Source organism: Atheta coriaria, unplaced genomic scaffold (assembly GCF_025399875.1).
Source record: "Atheta coriaria isolate IRGN ID8LTWV9N9 unplaced genomic scaffold, Caltech_Dcor_3.1 hic_scaffold_33_pilon, whole genome shotgun sequence".
Taxonomy (NCBI): Eukaryota; Metazoa; Arthropoda; class Insecta; order Coleoptera; family Staphylinidae; genus Dalotia; species Dalotia coriaria.
The window spans coordinates 51014-75940 of NW_027045475.1; the positions used below are offsets into that span (position 1 = coordinate 51014).

Below are 24927 nucleotides of genomic sequence, written 5' to 3' on the forward strand. Positions count from 1 at the left end.
ATTTAACGCGTCATATTTATTTATGCATATTGTTAAATTGCAAACCGTTTTTAACGCCCAACCGCTCCCTCGCTCGCTAAATTCGTCCATTCGTTGATATATCTGCTCCAGAAGACGTTGCAATGCTTCTTGGTGATCGGAAGCCTGAAGAATGGCGACATTGGAGGTGGTAAAATGTTTAAAGCTTTCTTCCTCAGAGACAGGTTGAACGTAGCCTTTTTAAAACGAACTTCCATTTGCGTAAAATTATGGGTTGGCAGGCACGTAGAAACTCCCTTGGATCAATGAAGTTTTCATCATTTTCAATTATACCCGTTTGTATGCAACTTTCAAAAGCCGATTCCATCTGAAAAAATTAAACTTGGGTAAATAAAGCAAAATTTGTATTGCAAAACTTACGTCTTGATATGATAACGCAGGTCTCGTAGTTTTTGTTGTATGACGATAACTTCCACCTTGCACGGTTCTTGATTTTCGATATAATTTTGCACCCGCACTTGTTGTTGATTGCAAAAGTTTTTCATTAATTTTTCGATTATAGTAATAAAATTTTGTTAGTGTTCCTTCAATCTTCCGTAAAGCTCCTACATTTTTAGCTAACTTTCCATTTCGATTTAATTTAATTTCGCTGCGTAGTTTTATATTTTTTAGATTTGATTTAAGCAATTGAGAGTAGTCTTCTCGGTTTAAGCAGTTATTAAAGCGTCGTATTACGGTGGTTAAAATATCGTCGTCCATTTTTTTTTATTATGCGAAGCTCCAACGTGCGTCCCAAAATTCTTGATGCCTTTGAATATTAGCTTGACTCCTCCTTCTACAAGCTTTCGGAATTCTTCAGAGCTCATGTCTTTTAAATTGGTTGCAAAACGTTTTGGTAAAAATACCTGCTTATCAACAAGTTCTGGTACTAGGGTTTTGCCAAATCTAGTAGTCACCCACTTTAAACTGCTGATTTTATATTCTTCTCCGATGTTCAGTTGATCGATTTTAATTGTGGGCAAGAACGCTTAGCCCGCACCGCACACGTTCAATTCTTCTTTGAGACTCATGTGTATGATGTTTACAATACATAGTGGTAGTACTAGGAGTTGTAGTTAGTAAAGTAAGTAAAGAAATTAGCACTACCGGATACGTTGTAGATAAGAACTGGTTTTGATATTACTGATTATATCCAATTTACTAAGCAATCGAATTGTAACACAAGAGGTATACACTGTTCCTTAATGAATTAAGTTTCTTCACTTATATACCCGACAACTACTTAATAATTTTTAACCAATCAAAAGGTTTGTTATTTTAATCTATCAAAAGTAAATCTTTTTTTTTTTCGCAAAAATTTACTGATAAACAGATTTTGTGCATAGTTTTACATAATATTCAATGCAATTTTTAAGAATGTATATCAAAGCAATCAATTCTCATAAGAATACATGTAATTGGAAACACAAATTTATCTACAAGTATATGTTATGCAGTTGTAATAAGCAATATTACAACAAAGCAAAACTATTAGAAAATACTACAATAAAGTGTACACACTTGAAGTATTGAAACAATAAAACACATGTTACATTATCATCATCATCATCATCATCATTATCACAAATTTCTGCTTTTTCTTCCTCGTATTCTGTTTCTTCTGCTTCTTCGTCTTCTTTACTGGTTATTTGAAAAAGCGGTTGTTGGTAACCAAAACTGCACCCAAACTCAGTATTGCGACCGTAATTATGCAATTCGTTTACATGAGTTATTTCATACCCAGATCTTTGCACAATTAAAATTTGTCTTTATTATAATTTTAATTTAGTTAATTTATAACAAGAATAACACCGAATATCCCAATCGGGTATATAAATAAAAAAGTATTCAAATTTTAATTCTGCATTTCGAGGATAAAAAATCACTCCAATTCTTAAGTTGCAAAAAGCATATAAACTTTACTCGCAACATACTCGTATGACCCACTAGCTTTAACCCGCGGCTTCGCTCGCGAATATCTAAAATAATGAAGTTGCTTCCGTACGCGTCTGTAGTCACAGAAGAACAATGAAGTAGAATGGCGGGAAGTTTAAAATGGCTGAAAGTATGTATAGTCTATGGTGTACAGTCTCCATAGTGTAGTCAATTGGATTTGATCTTGACGTAGCTGTCAGTAATACAGTGTGATAATACAGTGTGATGGTACTATAGTACTTAGGTTTGAGCTTCATTGCTGGAATGCTAGATGGCGTTAAAGTAGTCAAATAGCCAGATGCTGAGGTATTATTGGCTAAACAATTTCTTTATTTTATTTAAAAAATAATTTTTTTTTTAATAAAAAGTAGCCTATAACCATTCGGGGACCACTAAGAATATGTGTACAAATTTTAATGATGATCGGTTAAGTAGTTTTTGCGTGAAAGTGTAACTAACATCAGGACTTTCGCATTTATAATATTATAGTAGGGATTACTGTCTGGATTGTAATTGAGCATAATATTTCAATTTTCTTTGGAAAGTTTAATTATACGTTTCCACTCGATTGCATTCCAAGAGGGGGATGATTCCACCCCCAACCCTCCACCTCCTTGGATTGCGATTGCAATCCGTCTTATTCGGCGCGCATCGTTAGAGTGCATCCGCGACGAGTATCGGTTGCATCATTATTGCATTAACTCAGTTGCGAGGACACAATATTAATTCCACACCACACCATCAAATATTCCACCATTCTGCTAACTCTTCTTCAAGTGAACTTCGTCAACTTTTATTCCATATTCCCGCCCAACGACTGTATGAGATTTCCTATATATTCTTTTAAATAATTATTATAAAATTATAGTAGTAAACACACATACCTTAATCAAAAACGGTAATAAAAGTAAAGTGGCATTTTTACTTATATGTAGTTTTTATATGTTTCCACCATTTGAAACAATCTTATTTTGCTAACGCGGAGAATGAGATGATTTCTATGGGAACATTTTTAAGTGTGCACTCATTTTACGTTCTTTGTTGAAACACTGATTTTATTGTGGCTCGTTAAAATGTAATACCGTTTCTCCCTTTTAACCTTTTAACAAGCATGCACAATAATTCGTGGGCTTTCATATCCTTTATCATTAATTACCCTTCCCGTTAAAATGTAATATATGTTTCGCCATTTGAAACAATTTTATTCGCAGTTTTCGGATGTGATAAATACAGTTGTGCGTTGGTGGAGTATAACTAATTAGCAAGAATTATATTACGAGTTTCCGCTTATTTCGTTTTTTTTTTGTTTGTGTTTGGAACGTTGATAGCTTAAGCCTTAGCTACAATGCAGTCCTTAAAAACTAACGCAATTTCAGCAGTAGCTGCCATTATATTGAAACGTAACATTCCCGTTTTAAATGTGTTTAGGCAAATACCTGAAATATTGATTCCCAGTTTAATCAAGGTAATAATAATAATGTTTGCATTAATTGTATAAGTTTTGACCTCACTTAATTCTATAGGAAGTATCTGTACAGCGATGAAAAGAAACATGGGACATTGTGGAGACTCTAAATGAGGACTGAAATCATCTACTTCCTTGAGCGGTATCTTGGAAACTAGAAGAGCTAGCGTCAATCTGATTGAAGTTTTGATTTTTGTCATTTATCGCTTTCCGTTAAAATGTAATATATGTTTATAATCCTAGGTGGGTTACGTTTCTAATCTATAACACTTTTGGTTTCCTTTAAAATTTAATAAGCACGAACAATAATTCTTTAGTATAGCTTCTTATCAATATCGGAATTTGGTTACATATAAATGAGAGAAAAGGTAACATAATATAAAGAAAGCAAAAAAATTTTACATAATATAAGAGAAAAAGGTAACAGAATGTTACATAGAAATGAGAGAGAAGGTAACATAATATAAAAGAAAGCAAAAAAGTTTACATAATATAAAATAAAAAGGTAACAGAAGGTTACATATAAATGAGAGAAAAGGTAACATAATATAAAAGGAATCAAAATTTTTACATAATATAAGAGAAAAAGGTAACAGAATGTTACATAGAAATGAGAGAGAAGGTAACATAATATAAAAGAAAGCAAAAAAAGTTTACATAATATAAGATGAAAAGGTAACAGAAGGTTACAAAGGTATATAAAGAGAAAGATTTCTTACGTTATTTGGTATTTTCTGGAGCATCGTTGAAGCTTATAGAGAAAGGTATTGATCAAAATTTTGAGGACTATAATAAAACATTTCATCAAGAAGAAACTCCAATGCATGAAATCAATGAAGCTATACATCAAGAAGTAGAAGGTCCAATGCATGAAATCAATGAAGAAATACATCAAGAAGAAGAAGAAGGTTCAATGCCTAAAATATGTTTAAAAAATAAGAAAGTTTCAAACGATTATTTTAAATCAACAAAATTATACAAGTGTAAAACTTTGAAACATAGAAGCGGCTTATCACGACATATGAAACTTCATATTAAAGATAAACTAAACATTATAAAAAGCAGTAAAAATGTGTTTATAAATAGCAAAGCTGACAGATTACAGAAAAGCGAAGATGATGATGATGATGATGAAACAGAAATAGCAAAGAGGAAGGCTTTGAGGAAGAAAATGAAAAATTATATAATAAAGGAATCTCTTACAAAAAATGTACTGTTCCTGATTTCACAAACAAAGAAATGTATATTTATACTTATAGAACATATAAATATAATGGTAAAAATATAAGTTATGAGGATATTAATCATTTAGTGGATGTATTAATGCATTATAAACATGAGCTAAAGCAAATTCGGTTAATAGAAAAAGAGTTAATGGAGCAGGGGATAATTGGAGACACTTTATTATTAAAGTAAAAGAGGTTCCTTTCAAACAACAACAAATTAACCAGATTCATCAAGAAATATAAAGTGAGCAAAACGAGTTTTTCTAATGACAATTTAAGAAATATAAAGTGAGCAAACGAGTTTTTTTCTAATGACTATTTATTTATAGTAAATTCATGTATTATTTATAGATTTATAAATTGTATAGGTATTGCATATGCTAAATTGGAATAAATAAAACTGCTTTTTCCATGTCAATGGGTTTTTATTTATATATTTAAATTAAACATTTATAACTTATTTTACAGGATTTTTAAATTTTATTTTCTACAATGGGATAGTGCCCCCATGCTAAGGTATTTACTCCGTCAGGACATATATATCTCTTATTGTCATAGGGACTTAAGGCAATTTTAGTGTGGATAACAGTGTTAACAATGTGTTTTTCTGATCGAATCAGATGCTGTTCAATAATATTTGCCTTATTATTAGTCAAACATTCCATATAGTCATTGAAACAAATTTGGTTTTTAACAATATTTGTTTTCGCACCTTTAGCTTTCTTATCCTTATCTTTGTTTTTTACTTTAGTGGCATACATTTTAGATCTTAGCCCAATAAATTCCGTCATTAGTCGACCGTTATTTTCATCTTTCATCATTCCCAGAACTTTTTTATTTACTAGTGGAATATGTAAATATTATCGCTAGCTAATTTAACGTTAGAATATTTACGTACGTTTTCCATTGTTTTACCGAAAACTGCGTTATTCATTAGTTTATACAAATTCTTCTCAAAATCGTTTGTGGCAGCTTGACGAAGTTTAGTATTTAATTCAATATAAGGTTTTAACCATGTAGATTGTTTAAATTTCAGTATCCGATGAATTTTGAACACTTCTAACCCATGACTCAATGCTTTCTGCAACGCGCGATAATGAATGACGTAATTGGTTTTATTGTGTAAAGTTGCAAGTAATTTTGATTCTTTGGAATTTGGAGGTGTAGCATGTTCCGGACAAAACGGTAAATCTGAATGAGTGTCATGCAAATGTTGAGGATATTTTATGTCAACCTCTAAAATGTAACCATTTTCCGCGTTTGCTTCGACTTGACTTAGATTGAATTTTGAAATTTCCTCATCCGAAAGCCATTTAAACCCACCATAGGGTAGAGGCTGCGACATTGCCCACCCGTACTGATTATTTATATCAAAATAAATTACATAGGAAATTTTTTTTTTGTATATCAAATGTAGACATGTATTGATTATTTGCTTTTGAATGCCGCTTGCTACACTAACTCAAACCTCCTCTAATACCACGTTCAATAAACATTAGTTTATCAATGTCGCTAAGTAGCTAATTCTAATTTTACGCGAGTGATATATAACATTGCGTCCCATGCTTATAGGTGGTTGCAATAAGTATTTTGTTTATAATTGAAATTATATTTGAGTTTTACCTTAAGTGACCCCCATTACCCTCTTTTACCCTACGCCGGTAAAGTATAATAATTTGCTGGATCTAATTTGTGACTTGACATTAAACAAGTTCTAAATTTTTCAAAAACGTCAGCTAAAAGTAATACGTCAGTTTTCAGATACAGTTCGGTGTAATCTTGTAAATTTTTACAATTAAATATTGACCAAACGTTTTGCGCGTGTTCATAATCCTGATCGCTAATAGATTTATTGTTTAATTTTGAATAAAATTTTTCAATCGAAGGTAATTGCGTTTCTTTTAATTTATCCAATGAATCTAAATACTCGTAAGGAAAAACTCCTTTGCGAGTTAATAAATTAAAATTTTCATCACGTAAATTTAAAAATTCAGATTTTAAAATTGGATATTCTGGTAAGTTTTGGGACAACTTATAAACCTAAATTTAATTACGTTACCATCTATGCGTTTAGTAAAGGAAATATATTTCTCTTTACTAACTGGTAATAGTTCTATCTGACCATTTATGTCTTTTGCCAAATTTTTAATTATAATATGACTATCATAACCACTAAAATTATGAAAAGCTACTGGAACTGTAACTTTCTGGTCATTATCTCTGTAGTTTAAATTACAGTTGGAATGTGCAGCTCCTCTATATTTACCACTTAAATGATTATGATCTCGCACTTTGACTTCACCAGATCCAAACCATTCCCTGCAGTCTTCACCAGTGTATGATTTATAAAAAGATTTTGATCCATCATACGAACATTTCATGTAGTAAGCAATGCTGCAGGCTTCATGACGTTGATACTTGATTTTATCATCAGTTGGTACCAATAAACTTTCTATATCAGCATACACAACAAAGGGAACTTTTTCTTTCTTGTTATAATTAATAAATTTTGCCTCACTACCATCCTTTGGTAATTTGATTGCACAGTCGTTAATTTTTTGACAATGCTCCTCGTGCATATATAATTGCCTCTCCGTATAGAAATAGTGAAGGCATGTGGCGCAAATGTACTTTTTTGCACGGTTTGTATTAGTTAATTGCAGAGAAACTAGCCGACTCAGGTTTTTAATCAAAACGTAATGGTACTGCATAGGTTCATATTGATTATTTTCATCTTCTTCTTTTCTTTCTTTTTCTTCTTCTTCCTTTTTATTAAAATATTGAGACTGAACAAGAAGTAAGTTGCAATGCTTTTTGCGCTTCTGCTTAGATAGGAAACATGGAAGAACATCAAATTTTTCCTTCTTAAGTTTCTTCAGATGATAAACATTGATGGAAATATCATTTTGTTCTTCAAAACGTGGAATTTGTTTCAGCGTCATTGGAAATGTGATGTTCTTAATATTAAAATGTTGTTGATAATCAGGGTACTTGCTGCAGCGTTGAGGGTTTGTATCCGGAGGATATAAAGCAGCCATTACTGCCCATGCAAAGCATGCGTTATCGTCATTTTTAATATTAATACATGCCCCTTTCTTAGCAATGAATGGTGGTAAAGGAATGTAGGAGGAGCCACCAACACGTTGTGGATTGTAATAGTTAATGTGAAAACATACATTAACAATTTTCTTTAACGCCCAACCACTATCTCGCTCTTGGAACTCTTCTAATTGCTTATTAATGTTAGCTTTTAAACTTTCTGACCACTCTTGCAAATTTGTATTTGTATCTACAATGCTTACAGGATTGTTAAAATACTTAAATTCAACTATTTCCTTATCTGCTTATATCACTGCAAACTCTCCGCAAAACACAGCTTTTAATTTAAATGCTTCACGCGTCTTCAAAGCATTGTTGACACGTCGCCGTAACATAACGAACGCATCATCTAAGAAAGCTCCAACATCCTTGTGCGCAATGTTTACCACTAATCCTGTACGCATACGTTCTTTAAAAGCGGATTGTTGATCCACCCATTGCACGCGATACGAAGCAGTTTTTCTTCTGGGAGTGAGCCCTGCTCCAGTAGTAGTACCTTGAAGATCTTTAAACAGTTTTCGATAGCTAATAACATGTCCAATGTTGGTTTCTAGAAGGGATTTTTCACCGGTGTTCACTGCCTATCAATATAATTTAATTTAGTTCTAGTTTGGTGCATATTTCTAGAATCAAAATTACCTGTTTTAGTTGTGCTCTAAATTTACGTAGGGTTTTGTCGCATAATTTTGTGCCATCTGACATTGCCACCATATCTTTATCAGCATTTGCATTCCATAACATATGTTTTATATCATTGGTTATTTTAGAGACCTCTACGCTGTTTAACGCCATTGTTTTGTATTGTGGTACTAGTTGTAATAGTAGTACCTAGCTATAATTTCCTAAAATATGAGAACGCCGCTGATTGTTACGACTGATTTTACTAATTCTTTAGTCATCAAATTCTCAATTCTTTTATTAAGTTTTATCGAAACCAAGACTTCCTATAATTAGTGAATAAATACGCATAAAGTGTTCAAGCATAATATTTTCAGTTTGTGGTTGATTGTTACTATTGATTTTACTAATTCTTTAGTCATCAAATTCTCAGTTCTCTTAATAAGTTTTATCAAAACCAAGACTTCCTCTAATTAGTGAATAAATACGCATAAAGTGTTCAAGCATAATATTTTCAGTTTGTGGTTGATTGTTACTACTGATTTTACTAATTCTTTAGTCATCAAATTCTCACTTCTTTTAATAAGTTTTATCAAAACCAAGACTTCCTCTAATTAGTGAATAAATACGCATAAAGTGTTCAAGCATAATATTTTCAGTTTGTGGTTGATTGTTACTACTGATTTTCAACAAAACGTAAATAGTGCACACTTAAAAATGTTCCGGCTAGAAACTATCTCATTATCCGCGTTAGCGAATAAAATTGTTTCAAATGGTGAAACATATATTACATTTTAACGGAAGGCGATAATGATAAGAAACGTAAACCCGCCAGAATTATTGTGCATGCTTGTTAAGAGAGTTAAGAGAGAAACATTACATTTTAACGGAAACCGCAACCCAAATCAGTGTTTCAACAAAACGTAAATAGTGCACACTTAAAAATGTTCCCGCTAGAAATCATCTCATTATCCGCGTTAGCAAATAAGATTGTTTCAAATGGTGAAACATATAAAAACTACATAGGTAAAATACCGCTGCTTTTGATACCGTTTTTGATTAAGGTATGTGTGTTTACTTACTATAATTTTATAATAATTATTTAAAAATATATAGGAAAATCTCATACAGTCGTTGGGCGAGAATATGGAATAAAGTTGACGAAGTTCGCGAAGAAGAGTTAGCAGAATGGTGGAATGATGATGGTGTGGTGTGGAATGACTACTATTTTCGTAATTTTATCGCAGAAGAAAGAGATTTCTTCATGATACTCTGCTACAACGACTGGTTCGATTTTTATTTTCAACCGCCATCATCACCCATTGGTCACGACGATAACGACAACGAAGATGACAACAACGATGATGACAACGATAATTATTGCATCAATGAGGATCACGACCTCGAGGATGAAGTTGTACCACCTTATGTAAACATGTGTCATTCATATTTTATAATACCAAGTGGGAACGTACATGTGTGCAGTGATTGTTTTAGCGAGTATAAATCGTTAGTTGGACAAACAATTATCTCAAGTCGTGGTTGGTTTAATCGCGTTAATTCGAACTATTTAAGCGAATTTATTCGTGATGAATACCAGTGGTGCGCAATATGCATTCGGAAGCCACTTTTTACCATTAGCTATTAAATAATTCAAAGGAATGTATCTGTATTTAATCATTACCATCTCAATCTTGACTTTTATTGCTGAAATCCTTTAATACATCTGTGTAAAAATAAATACTTAAAGATTTTACTTTATACTATATTTCTTACATAAAACAATAGAAAATTACCAGTAAATAATATAGTATTTTCTAATATTGAGCAAGACAAGTATATAGGATATTACCTTTAATGATTTTACATATATCTATTATAAAAATAAAAATATAAAATAAATACCTAAAAGTTTAACCTAAATATGAATAATAAATGTAACTATGTAAAATTTTAATAAAAATTTATATTAGTTCGGTAAATTTTTGTCTCAAAAATCTGTAAAACAAACACATTTTAATTTAAAATACCATAAGACAAGTTATATTATATCATACCCAGTTTTGCTTTACAAATCGCACCAACACACAGTTCTTGAACTCGGATTGTAATATATGGTTACTTCTTCATCATAATCTTCAATTTTACCTTGATATAAAATCCATGAACCAAATAACATATTTCAATAACTTAAATAATAACGATATTATTACAGTCTTAATATTTTCAGTCACTTACCAGTGAAGGGTATGCTTTAAAAACAGTTTTCAACACAGATATATCTTTTTTGTTCATCATTGTGCAGTTGATAGAAATTTAATGTGTACTCGTATGTTCAACAAAACATGCAATACTTGAATGATATTATGATTTTTCTTTGTAGAGCTGCTGTACAATATTGAAATTTCATATCAATATATAGAGGAAGGTTGGCCCAAGTCATTGCCCTAAATACGGGTGGCTCATTGGTTTGCTTATGTCAGATTTTGATATTCACTTGCTTTTAGTTAATATAGCTTTAATTGAGTATGAGAAAAGTGTCAGAAATGTTTTATATTTTTGTAAAACATCAATTTAACAAATGTGTAAAACAGTACGACTTAACAAACCGGTACCCTAAGTCGTACCCAAATAAATTTTCAGTGTACCTATGCCAAAGTAATATCAAAATGAGAATATATATTAGTTTAATAATAATGTATTTATTTGCAAGGTATTTTTTACTCGTTTGGACATACAACACATTTGTCATTCATCAAATTTTGCATTTGGGGGCACTGAATCATACTATCTTCCTATTCTCTATGCGCTAGTAAAGTATCTTCGGCGCGCAACCGTAGCGCCATACTCATCAACACCCAATGAAATATAGTCCATATGTTTCTATAAATTTTGTTAAAAAACATAAAGGGGTACGAGTTAGCAAACCTGTGCTTTACTTAAAACAACCTTAAACAATATATCAGAAGGAATGTTAGCAAAATCCATGTAGAAAACAATACATGGATAGGTCATATCTGTCTTTAACATTAAACACATATTTAGTGGTGTTTTCTGACCCATAATGCTTTCCAAGCTCCGGGAGAGTGGATAGGCACGAGGAGCAAAACTATTTTGCTAATTCCGATTCAGGAACTTTGGTCGAATATGCTTCTAGTATGATTTCATGCTGCTTGAATGCAACATTTTAAGTTTATACAAGTGCCTTCAAGTTAGAGAAAAGACCGAGGTACGACTTTTGTGACAATTTTGACTTAAGCTGACTTTCCTATTTGCGGTTTTACCGTATGTGTTTACTTCTGATAAGGATGCTTTGATTTTTGCATTTTGCATTTTGCATTTTTAAAATAGAAGTTTAAAACATGTAAAACAGTTTTTGTAATCGTAGACTTTCACACACTATTACAAATATGATATGAAATATCCGCCGGAAGAAATAAACAAAGTTTAAGTTTAGGTTTCACAATTCAGAAACATTTTTAGTTGCTTTGTGACTTCAGTCTATAACAATCACAACAATAACATAAAATGAATCGCTTAATTAAAAATAAACACGCGTGCTTGCACGAACTTTTAGAATTTGGTAAGCATACATTTAAATTCTATAAATTCATATTATTTTATTATAATTAATTGATTAATTTTTAGAATATAATATTATAATGAAGGCGCTAAAAATTACTAGACTGTATGAGATGTCACCTTTTGTAGGTTTAATTGAAATTATTTAATAATAATAATGTTTTATTTTAATTATTAATTGAAAACTTTTAGTTTGATATATATTATTATCAGCATGGAGTCCCTATAGAAATGGTCTATCAATGCATAGAGCAGTCGCCGACATACAATATCTATTTAATGAATTGCAGTATTCCTCAAATAGGTATTGAGGGGATGGGCGGACCATGCTGGTTACGTGTGTGAGTACAAAAAAAATTAATTGATAACAATAGTATTCCTTTCAATCTTATCTTTCTGGTTCTACTTCATGCTCTCATTTATGTTGTTTAGGTTTTTGTTAAACATAGTTTTTTTAAATTATTTTTTATAATATATATACATCTTGGTTATTATAATATAATTAAAATAGTCACTATTTTATTTTTTAAATTTTTATATTTTTATTATGTTTATGTGTAACTATGTGTTTATGTCTATCTAATATTATACTGGGTCATATTTCACTGTGAATAAAATAATTGTATTAAATTGAATATTTTTTTAAACTGTACTATCTGATTACTTACATTACAGCTAAAATATCTGCATACTACATATTTTTTCATATTAACAGTCGCACCGGTAACCGCTTCATTATTCCACATCATTCCTATACTTGAATGCGCCTTTAGCGGGGTTCATAGTAACTACTGACGGGGATTTTGAATTTAAACAATTCAGCAATAAGGCGCTGTTGTTTCAAGGTTACACATGTATGATTAATCGCATAATTGATATGTAGTAAGTTAGCGCATGGGTGAATAAAAATATGTATTTGAATTTTGAAACTTAAACTTAAATTGTGTTTTTTCTTCCGGTGGACTAAGAGTGTTAAGAGGGAATAGTTTCATCATAGTTGATTGTAAAACCGCGCAAACGAAACGTTGTAATAATTCATTTATTTTAATCAACAACTGTTAATCTGTCAGTACCCCCTCCCCACCACTCCTCACTCCAAACCATTAAAACTTTATTAAACGCACACCAGAGAGTAGAAATTCAAATTCAAATCGTCCTCGTCGTCGTTGTCGCTATCGTCGTGACCAATGGGTGATGATGGCGGCTGAAAATAAAAATCGAACCAGTCGTTGTAGCAGAGTATCATGAAGAAATCTCTTTCTTCTTCGATAAAATTACGAAAATAGTAGTCATTCCACACCACACCATCGTCATTCCACAATGCTGCTAACTCTTCGCGAACTTCATCAATTCTATTCCATATTTCCGCCCAACGACTGTACGAGATTTCCTATATATACCTACATTTTTTTTAAATTATTATAAAATTATGGTAAATAAACACACATACCTTTATCAAACTCAACGGTATTTTGCCTATGTAATTTTTATGTTTCACCATTTGAAACTATTTTATTCGCTAACGCGGTTAATGATAAGGTTTTAACCGGAACATTTTTCAAGTGTGCGCCATTTACGTTTTGTTGTAACACTGATTTTGGGTTGTGGTTTCCTGAAAAAATTTAACGTTTCTTTCTTTTTTTTCTCGTGCATGCTTGTGCACAATAATTCTGGGGGGATACGTTTCTAATCAATTTCGCTTTTGGTTTCCTTTAAAATGCAGCGTTTTTTTTTCCTTAATAAGCACGATCAATAATTCTTATCAATATCGGAATTTGGTTTCCTTCACAAACATTATCGCAAAAGGTCTAGTTTAAGTTTATTGGCTTAAGATTATTAGAACTTGTATGATTAATTCCTTCACTCTCAACTCTTTGTGATAAGAACTTTACCGAAAAAGAAGTATATAAGTCTATTCACAAAGTACAATAATTATTCATTCGTCATTGAGACAACATCTAAATAATAACGGGTAAGTGATGAGGCGAGTAAACCTGACAAAATTGCGCGTAAAAGTAATGAGTGTGAAAGTGAGGACATTGAGTATGAAAAATACTGCGAGTGATGAGCACATCATCACCAGCCGAAAGTCAAGAAGTTGAGGAATCTCAACCAAAAGCACGGACTGCTTTGCCCATTGACATTAATAAATTTAAATTTAAAAACACGAAATACGGTAAAAAATTAGTTATCGAGATTGAAGACTCGACAAAAGTTATCTTTATCGGTACCGATGAGGATTTAATTGGCTTGAACGCCACACCAAGAAAAATAATATAAGTAGATATAAATCGCGAGTTCCGGATCCACCTCCGAAGGTGGAGTAATGGGGATGGGAGTGGGAGGTTGTGTGTTTCAAATTTGGTCGGCTAGATGTCGTGTTGGTGGGGTGGTATGGATTTTGTCCGCTGGATGGTGCGGTTTGTGGGGAGAGATTGTTTTTGTCCGGTAGATGTCGTTGTTTGAGTGGCGTCGGTAAGAATGGAAGAAAGAAAAGCAAAAACGGTGTAGTGATCACACCCAAGAAGCGAGCGACCGTCATGATGACCGCACCTAAGAACCGGTCACCATGACGACGACGACGACAACGAACTACATACGTCCAGTAGTACTAGTAAAAAGAATTACAACACATAGGATTATAGGGATGAACGATAAGAGAATGGAAAGACATTGATTTAAGGATGTCGGAGCGAAGAAGTGCTGCACACTCAGTTACATAGGTTTTGAGGATGCCGTGACGAGGTGCTTGCTGACTGTAACCTATTTTTTGTTAGATTAAAATAAAAACTTAAATTTTTTTACAATTTAAACTCATATATTTTTATTTTTTGTTTCCAAACTTATACAATTTATTTTTATTGACACTCTTCTGAATCCACCTTGTGTTGATTAACTATCCAAAAAAGAAATTAAATAAGATTTGAAAAAAAATTAATTATCATAAAAAATATAAAATATTAAAAATTACCATTTTTCTCACTCCCGTATATGAACGCTGTGTCCATTTCCGGTTATTTTCTTTCCACGGTAGAAGAACCCTACTTTTAAAGCTGTCAAACGGTCGATATCTTCCTTGGTGTTGTACATGGTGTTGAAACTGTCCGGAAGGAATGTGAATGCTAGTCCATCGTTGAATTCCATCGTTATTTTGGTTCCAAATCGGGTGTTTAATAATTTCCACCCAGAAATTATTATGAATTTGTTTTGTTGCACTTGCGCCAGAGGAATTAAAGTTTTATTTGATTTTTTTGCAACTCTATTTAATTCCACGACGCTATATTCTTTATGATGGATGTCGCTCTCCGTGATATCTTGGATTTTAATCGAGTCTTCGTCGATCTGCCGTGTAATGGGTTGCAGATACGAGTTTGATGGTGAATTTAATGGCGGCGGTAGTTCCGAAAACGAACACGATGGTGTTTTCTCGATCACTTTATGGCACCGCATCAATTGTTCGAACTCATCATCACTATCACTATGAAAAACTACTTTCCCTTTGCCCCAAATTTCTTCGTCACTTTAATTTTCTTTATGGGAGTCACTTGCGACATTTTTTTTGTTGTGTACTCTAACAAAGCATAACACGAAATGAACTAATTTTGGCTGCTAATAATTATAATTGACTTAGATCTAAAAGTAAGAGTAATTTTCGTTACTAATTAACGGATATATTTTTTGGTTTTGATAAAAAAATAAAATACACACACTTATTAAATCTTCTTCTTCTTCTTCTTCTACTTTATGGTAAGGCTTTGCCTTTGTCACGCGTTTTCTTGGGGCGGATGTCCCTTCGTGCAATACTTTTGTTGGTCTGCCTAGCGGTCTTACTTTGTGGGTCGAATTTTATTGCATTTTAGGCTGGTTCTCTCTTCCCGCTCTGTGTCACGTTCCTCACGCTCTGCGTCTTATTCTTGTCCATCACGACGTCTTGTACCTTGGAGCTCTTCTCTTATTTCGTTTGCCTCATACATTTGATCTTGTAGTGAGACTCTTCTTATGGCTCTTAGTGTTCTGTTTCTGTTGTTCGGAATATTTGCTTGGTTTTGGCTGTTTCTGCTTGTTGTTTTCGACGGCGTACGTTGGGACTGGCCTTACGCACATGCTTTATTCGCGCTTTGGTTTTTGTTGAATGGGTATTTGTTTCTCCCGCGCTGATGTTTGTTTTGTGCGTGTCTTGTTTCAGATGTTTGTTTGTCGGTCGCTGGTAATTTCTGTAAATATGTGAATGTCTGTTATCACAATTTCGATGTTTGTTTCCAGTTTGTTGCAGCGTATTTGGGTGCGAGATGCGATATTGCTGGCAGTTTTTGGTGTGGAGATTTCCACCATTTAGCCTAACTTTTGCTGCTTTGTTGGGGGATGAATGTAGTCGCTTTGCGGTTCGTCTTGTTATACTCCGCCACCGAGGAGAGCATCATCGGCGTAACACAGTATTTACTTTGTTCCCCATTCTGTACCTGCGTTGGTTGTTTTGGTTTTGTCGATTATTCTATCCATCCTACACACAGTCCATCACCCACGTTCTACTTACATGTTGTTGTTCACTCGTTGCGTTTTTATCTTGTGTGTTTTATTTTTGGGTTTAGTTCTTGTGATTACGGATAATGTGTGGTTATCATGGGGTTTTTTGGATCGGCGTATTTCTGTCATCTCGGCCGCGTATATCAACGACAGCGCTTTATTGAGGTTACGGCGCAGGAATTGTTAGCATATTCTGATTATTGATTTCTCGTAGTTCTTACTATAAACAAATCGATTGTGGATCTATTGAATCTGCGGATCTTGCTTGTTCTTCGTTTTATGCTGAATTTTGTGATATATGACGCTTCGTTTTGGTGAAAAGCGCTTCAATTGAGTTGGGAGGAAGTAACTCTGTAGTTGTTGGGATCTGTTGTCGCCTTTTGAATATGGGTACTTGTTGTGCGGGTACTTGTAAATTATTAACACTTATTAAATGTTTCCAAAAGGCCAGTACTGAAACAAAATCTTAATACTTATTGGTTTTACAATATAACGTAAAAAGCACAACTGTATTGAAACTGATTTATCATACAATACAGCAGCACATTCCTCCTTATATAATTTAAAATAAATATACGTATAAATATAGTGGATATTGTGCTACGTAATCAAATCAACAAAATGGTGGTGTTACTTTAGAAATGCCACTGTGGTTCATGGACAAATGGGATAATTTGATATTGTGGATATACTGTATTTATACTAACTTAGGAGGTATGCCAGGTGACCTCATACACCTCTATATTATTGGAATAATCTACAAAATCAATACAATTTTTAACACACACATTTTTATTCTTCTTTTTAGTTTCTTTTGTACCTTCGATTTTTGTTAAACAGAATTATGTTAAGCAAGTGCTTGGTAACATTGCTTTAACACTTGCAGGAATTTTCGTAAAATTTTACTACCATATTCGTCTTTGGTCTAAATGTTTCATAAGGAATAGATTAAGTTATTTATTGTTTTATAAAGGTTGGATGTGTAAAATTTGGGGTATTTGTAAATTAATTGATATATATTTTTATTGAAAATTGAATTGTTGAACTATCTGTATCCATATACGGTATACTCATAGCTTCGTTGGGTATTACTTTAACAAATCACTCTAACGGTAAGAATTCGTACGATGTATACGTAATTTTGAAGGTTTCAGGGAACGCGAAACATGAAATGGGTTTTGTTATAAAATGCCTTTTGTTTTCATTTTCTATTGCGACTAATTTTTCATCGAATACAACACAATTTTGAAATTTGGTTTACGTTGGCTGCTAGAACGACAATCATTATTCCAATGTTTAACTAATTTAAGCGAAATACGTTTAAATAAATTTTCACACGTTTTCCATGGCATTGATTATTAGTTTGTAAAAATCTTTTTCAAATGAATTTTGTGCTTCTTGTCTGAATTTAATATTTAAGTCAATGTATATTTTTAACCAATGTGACTGCTTAAATTTTAAAATTCGATTGATTTTCTTCAATTGTAGTCCATTTCGTATCGCATTTTTTAAATTTCTATAATTATATAGTTACGTTTATTATTTAAAGTTGTTAATAATTCTTTCTGATTAAATTTTGAAGTTGGTGGTACTTGATTTATTGGTAGGAAAGGGAAGTCGTTATGTTTATCATGCAATTCTTCGGGGTAGTCAATGTCAATATCTAATAAGTAACCCACTTCGCTGTCATCAGCAACTTGCATTACATTTAAATCCGTATTTTGAACCCATTCAAAATTGCCAATCGGTAAGCATTGCGACATTGCCCAACCATACAAGTTATTTGCATCCCAATATGCTAAATAACTTTTGCGTTAGTAGAATCAAATGTATGAGGAGTATATTCATTATTTACTTCGGCCTAACGATGTGAGCATTGACTAATACCTCGTCGAATACTATTTTTCATCATATTGATCATTGTGTAGTCACTCAAGAGTTCAATTTCAACCTTTGTTGACTTCAACATTGCATCAAAACTTAAACCGGGTGTTGTGAAATAGTGAGCTGGATCTAATTGATAGGTTTTATAAGACGTATTTCTAAAGTAAAATAGTGAGCAACGTGTTCAAAATTAGTTATATTCTGCAGACTAGATGACATAAATTTAAATAAATCTAGAAATCGTAATATTAAGTATACGTTTTTAGTTTTATTTGATCTATTTTAATTCATTTACTAAATGAAATATGTTTTTCTTTGTTGTTTGGAATCAAATCAATTGGTTCATTGGTAGGTATTTGCTAGCTCTTTAATAAATAAATGAGCGTCATATCCAGCTAAGTTATGGAAATACACAGGAATAAACGAAGGTAACTTGAAATTTAAGTTACATTTAGAATGTGCCGCGCCTTGGTATTCACCAGTTAAATGACAATGATCCATCACTTTGCAATCATTAAAAGTAAATTTTTGATTTCAGATAAAAGACTCATCAGGAAAGAAATGTTGTAATGTTTTAAATGCCACTTGCTCACCGGTATATACTGTTTTTAGATTATTAGCATGAGGTATAGTGGAACTTCGATAAGTTAAACCTTGCTAAGTTCAAAACCTTTGTAACTTAAAAATTTTTCTGATTCTTTTCCATTGACAGCTTAAAACCTCTATTACTGAAAGTAAAAAACCTCGGTAACTCAAATAAATATTTTGAACATTGCCCTTGATAATTTCAAAAAAAATATTTTTGTGACATCTATAACTTAAAGCAGTCTTTCCCAAAGTGGGCGATAACGCCCCCTTGTGGGCGCTGCAGGTATCAAGGGGGGCATTCCTGTACATAATATACATATATAGGTCACAATATTTAGTTAATTCAATTTGAAGTTAGAGTGGTTTTTAAATAAGTGCAAAAATGGGGGCGCTAAAAAAATAATTATTCTCAAAGTGGGCAGTAGACAAAATAAGTTTGGGAACCACTGACTTAAAGTTTTATTATTGAGTAGAGTCGTGCTACACACTCAGCCACATAGGTTTTGATGATGCCGTGACGTGAAGAGAGCTTGCAGACTGCGACCTATTGGATTAAAATATGTACAAAACTCACATTTTTTAAAAAATTAAACTTATATATTTATTTAAAAAAATAATATATTAAAAATATAATTAAAATTAAACTTGTATATTAAAATTAATGTAGTCTTGTAGTTCCACCTCGCGCTTAAAATGAAAAAAAAAAGATCACGTGATTAATGGACAGCCCCTAACAAGTAATGTAATATAAGAATTTATATAATATATAAATAGGACCGTGCAACCGTTTTCCGTACTATTATTTTGTTTATTGCTATTTTACTACTATTTTGTGCCATCCCGTGTTACCCTCCTAGAATCTCTGTTTTACCCCTGCGGGGGTAATTACCCCCAGGTTAGGAACCACTGATTTTATGGTGCGATTCTGTGTTCACCACTTAACAAACGAACGTACGAAAGCTCCAAGACGCTTCGTACGGCGAAGTTATGGATCGGCCTTAAGTGGTATTCTGTGCGCTCATCTGTAACTATACCTAAAGTCAACCCCGCTGCACGATAGAATTTGACAGAAAGCGCGCGAGTTTCAAATCTATGGGTTCTTCAATTATCCAAATATGCATCAATTATATATTAATACTTATTATTTCTATTTTTTGAACGTGTTTCAAATTTATTCTTTTATATTCAAATATTTTAATCTATATATTTTTTTTAATAGTGCCTTAAATAAGTTTTTCAGTTGATACGCATTTATTTCTTTATGACGAACGGTTAAAAATGTTTTGGGAATTTGTGGGACCTTTTCTTGAATGTTTGAAAATTAGAAAGTTGTAGTTATAATGCGAGTAGTATATTGTTCATAGTAATATAGTTCAATTCATTGAGGTTGTAAAATAGCTGGTAACTCTCTTTTTGGGATATTGTTTATTGCGCTTCATTTTTTTCACATCTGCGATGCACGTTTATCCTCCTCCTACAACTTTTATCTACACTTTTGGGGTGGTAGTTGGAATAAAAAAAACGGAGAGTGGTCAGTTCGTCTTGAATCACAACTCTGACTCGTTTTGATTATTTTATATTTTCTTACCTCCTATAGTCCGCTTCAAGCAAAAATGTCACAATTAATAGGTTTTCCATTTTGGAAGTACTGGTAGAACCAAAGAACAAGTGGAAGTGATGGAAATACCGCATCACATCTGCTGAGCACACGGCTCGTCAAAATATTCCACTTTACCAATTCCAACTCCGTCGGGTTGTATTAATTTGTTGTGGGTATTCGACTTGCAACTCGCAAAAATTTGCATAAATATTTAATTGTAGCAAGAGAAGCGCTTATACGATACTATTTATAATTTGATATTGGAAAGAAATTTGTTAAACGCTGCTTTAGATTTGAACATCACGACTAATATAGCTTTGATTTATTGCATTTGTGTACAAAACTGCTATTCATTTAGACTGTAAAATTATTTAAATTTTACCTGACTGAAACTTGATGCCACACTCTTTTCTAGGAGACACTACTACCGCTACTCTCCTACGGTGCCCTAAATGGGTGTAACTTCTACCGCTACCTTCGTACGGTGCCCTAAATGAGAGTCTTTATGGATCCTGTAAGAATAATTTATTTAATTTATGTATATGTATACTTCATTTACATAAATATTTTCCAGTTGTTGGATTAAGCATTGGCTAATCCTGAGATGGTCAAGTTTATCAATAAGGACCAACTGGAGACGTTCCATGGTACTGGTGGAGTGCGTATTGAGGATGATGTTTTGATTACTGAAGATGGATGTGTCAACTGGACTAAAGTTCCAAGAACGTATGTTATATTTTGGCAATTTATAATATTTTATATTGTACTATTCTGTTATTCATTCTGGTTTATAGTGTCCAAGAAAGTGAAGATTGGATTGCCGGTGTTGATGATGATTCCAAACACGATTGAATGAATTTACACCATCTTGAAGCTGTTATTGTTATAATTTTTGTTTATTTTCTTAAAAGTTGTTAAAAAGGCATTATATAATTGCATATTATTATCCTGTTTTCTTGCTTGTATTGTTGAAAATATTGAGAAATTGAGTTTGGGATTGTGTATATTCTACATGTTTGAATAAAATTGTAGTTTTATATTTTTGACTATAAATTGTTATCGTTTTATTTGTTCCAAACGGAGAACTTAGCTCGCAACATCGTTACTCCTTTATTTAATCCATAAATCCCTTAAACTTTATTGGAAATGCCACTGCTAAATATGCCAAGTAGTTCAAAAGCAATTTTATATTGTATCAATATTAATTTAAAAAAGGTATCACTTGTGTCATCTGTCTATGAGTAATTAAACTACGCCGCTACTAAAAATTACCGGAAATTCAGCAGCCTACTGCACTTTCTGCGCTCCTAATATTCAATCATTATTTTGTCGACTCTGCGAGGCAAATCACACAAAATTTGGTCTCGAAACAGTCGCAACTCAGGTTTTGGTATTCGGATCGCAGAAAGTATGAGGAGGTTGATAAAGTTTTGGCGGTAACTAGTAATGGCGGGTAAAATTGATATTTAAAACTCTATTTTCAGCAATTGCAGCTTCTGTATGAGTGGAATTTTTAAATCCTGTTTTCGGATTCTGTAAGCTAAAATTCTATATCGACTATTTATGTAATTATTTTCTTAACATAAACGTTTAGGCCCTATTTGCAATTTTAAATATAAAATTGTTTTTTTATATATCAGTAGGGCCTTAATCTATAAGTGTGTTACTGGTTTCCGATTCAGAATTTAATCTACTTTCAGAATCCGAAAACAGAATTTAAAAATTCCAATTATTACAGAACCTGCATTTGCCGAAAAAAGAATTTGACATAAAAAAGGCAAAACATTTTTCTTTTTTATGTCGAATGTTGTTTTCATTAAAATTGTAAATAAGGCCTAAACGGTTAGCATAAACAAAAAAAGTTACTAAAATAATCGATGTAGAATTAAATTATCAATCATAAACCGAAAACAGAATTTAAATATTCCAACTTTTAATTTTCGACATAAGGATATATATTTCGTTTCGATATAAAGATTGAAGATTCTCAGTTAGAGAATTTACTTCGCTCGCGACATCTTCATGTTATTTCTCAATATAATCAAACCTAGTTGAACACTTATTATCAAAATCTTTTAATTTATCTTTAATAGATTGATTTTGCTGATTTACATATGAGTTAGAAGTAACTTCGTTAAATTCTTTTGGTAATAGTTCTATGTTTAATATACGTTTATTCTTAATGTCAAAATTACCAATTATTAATTGCACACCCACTCCAGATGGCATTTCTCGATTGATCTGTTCGATCGTCTCACTTAACTTTGTTTGACCAAATTTATTAATGCTCATTGCTGCACTGTTGACGCATTCTCTCCAACTTTTATATCAAAACTGTTTCTAAAACTAAACTCGTGTAATTTATACGATTTTGAAAACGAACACGATCGATTGCCAATTGCATCCATTTTAGATCATCATTTAGATTCACAGACTTAAAATAATAAATTTCTACAACACTGTTAAAATTAACTTTCTTTTGCTTTCTGTATAACGTTATTAATATATAATTCTAGCTTCCTAAGTTCTTCTTCGACTGTTTTAATTTCGTTCAGAACTGAATTATTTTCAGCTGATTTAAATGCATGCAACAAAACCAATCCATCAACAAATTCATTTACTTCATCCCAATATATTGCTCTGTATGGTTTATTGTCAACCTTTAAAAACTTCATGCCTTTACACTCTTTTTCTATAAAATAGGGTCTAATAGTTTTCATATACTTTTAGATGAGTTAACTTTTATACACATAGAAGGATTATTATTTAAATACATGGCTTTGCTCAGTTTTAACATTGAAACATATTGATTGTTTAGTGTAATGCTTTGAATCTTTTAAAAATAGCAAATTATACAATCCTAATGTTCCATTAAAACGTGTAATACTGTTAATTATATTTAATAGTATTTTCATATATTTAAAATACTATAAAAAATAAATATAACATATTATTTTAAACCACATTTACGTGTACATAATTTTTAACATATTCCATAAGCAAATCATAATAATAATTTATTATTTCGAACATTATTTCTGTCGTTTCAAAGTAATTACGTTTTGTTATCCGGTTCTAATGATTGCTGTGGTTGAAGAGCAGGAAGTAAAATACTGATAATTGGGCCTCCAGCTTGACTGGCGTTTGGATAATTTGAAACATAATCCAAACAATTGTTAAAATATTGGTAGAACTTTAATTGATCAATCGTTCAATCGAAATGATACAAGGGTGTTAATTTAATTAATGTCTTCGTTTCCCTTCTATAAAACACGATTTGCTGTCCATCCTTTTTCAAAATTACAACCATCTTGATTATTGCATTCTTCTTTGCCTTTGTAAATACAATATCAAAATCAGTACAAATGTTAATTTTTCTTATCTTCGCTCCAGTTTTAGTTGAGTTTCTAACATGCACGTGCATGTACAAACACTATTACATGGCAGTTTTAACTTGTTTGTAACTTGTTTGGTTTTGAAAAAAATCCATTTCTCGCTGATGGTCCAATAATAATTTCCACTCTGTAGCTTGAAGAATTACTCGTTGTGGTGTATTTGTATTAATTGTATCTCGAATTATAACTTCGTGGTAGAATCCAATTACTGGTATAAAACCAACTTAAAGTTACAAATGATTATTAATATTAACCTCCGCCCACTGATTTTGTATTTTTATTTAACGACTCACTCATTTTTTTTTTGCTCAAGATACGTATGAATATAAAACAATCAATGACCAAATAAAATATATTAAAATTTATTATTTTGCATTGTACATAATTTTTAACATATTCCATAAGCAAATCATAATAATAATTTATTATTTCGAGCATTATTTCTGTCGTTTCAAAGTAATTACGTTTTGTTATCTGGTTCTAATGATTGCTGTGGTTGAAGAGCAGGAAGTAAAATACTGATAATTGGGCCTGCAGCTTGACTGGCGTTTGGATAATTTGAAACATAATCCAAACAATTGTTAAAATATTGGTAGAACTTTAATTGATCCAATCGAAATGATACAAGGGTGTTAATTTAATTAATGTCTTCGTTTCCCTTCTATAAAACACGATTTGCTGTCCATCCTTTCCAAAATTACAACCTTCTGGATTATTGCATTCTTCTTTGCCTTTGTAAATACAATATCAAAATCAGTACAAATGTTAATTTTTCGCTCCAGTTTTAGATGAGTTTCTAACATGCACGTGCATGTACAAACACTATTACATGGCAGTTTTAACTTGTTTGTAACTTGTTTGGTTTTGAAAAAAATCCATTTCTCGTTGATGGTCCAATAATAATTTCCACTCTGTAGCTTGAAGAATTACTTATTGTGGTGTATTTGTATTAATTGCATCTCGAATTATAACTTCGTGGTAGAATCCAATTAC

At 32.1% G+C, this 24927-nt stretch overlaps 1 long non-coding RNA gene across 1 annotated transcript; it reads left to right on the plus strand.

Moving 5' to 3' along the window:
- The first annotated feature begins 20755 nt into the window (after positions 1–20755).
- On the plus strand, positions 20756–21592 carry LOC135802538 (uncharacterized). Its single transcript, XR_010550579.1, has 3 exons — positions 20756–21053; positions 21114–21265; positions 21334–21592. It is a non-coding gene; the product is annotated as an uncharacterized lncRNA (long non-coding RNA).
- The last annotated feature ends 3335 nt before the right edge of the window (positions 21593–24927 follow it).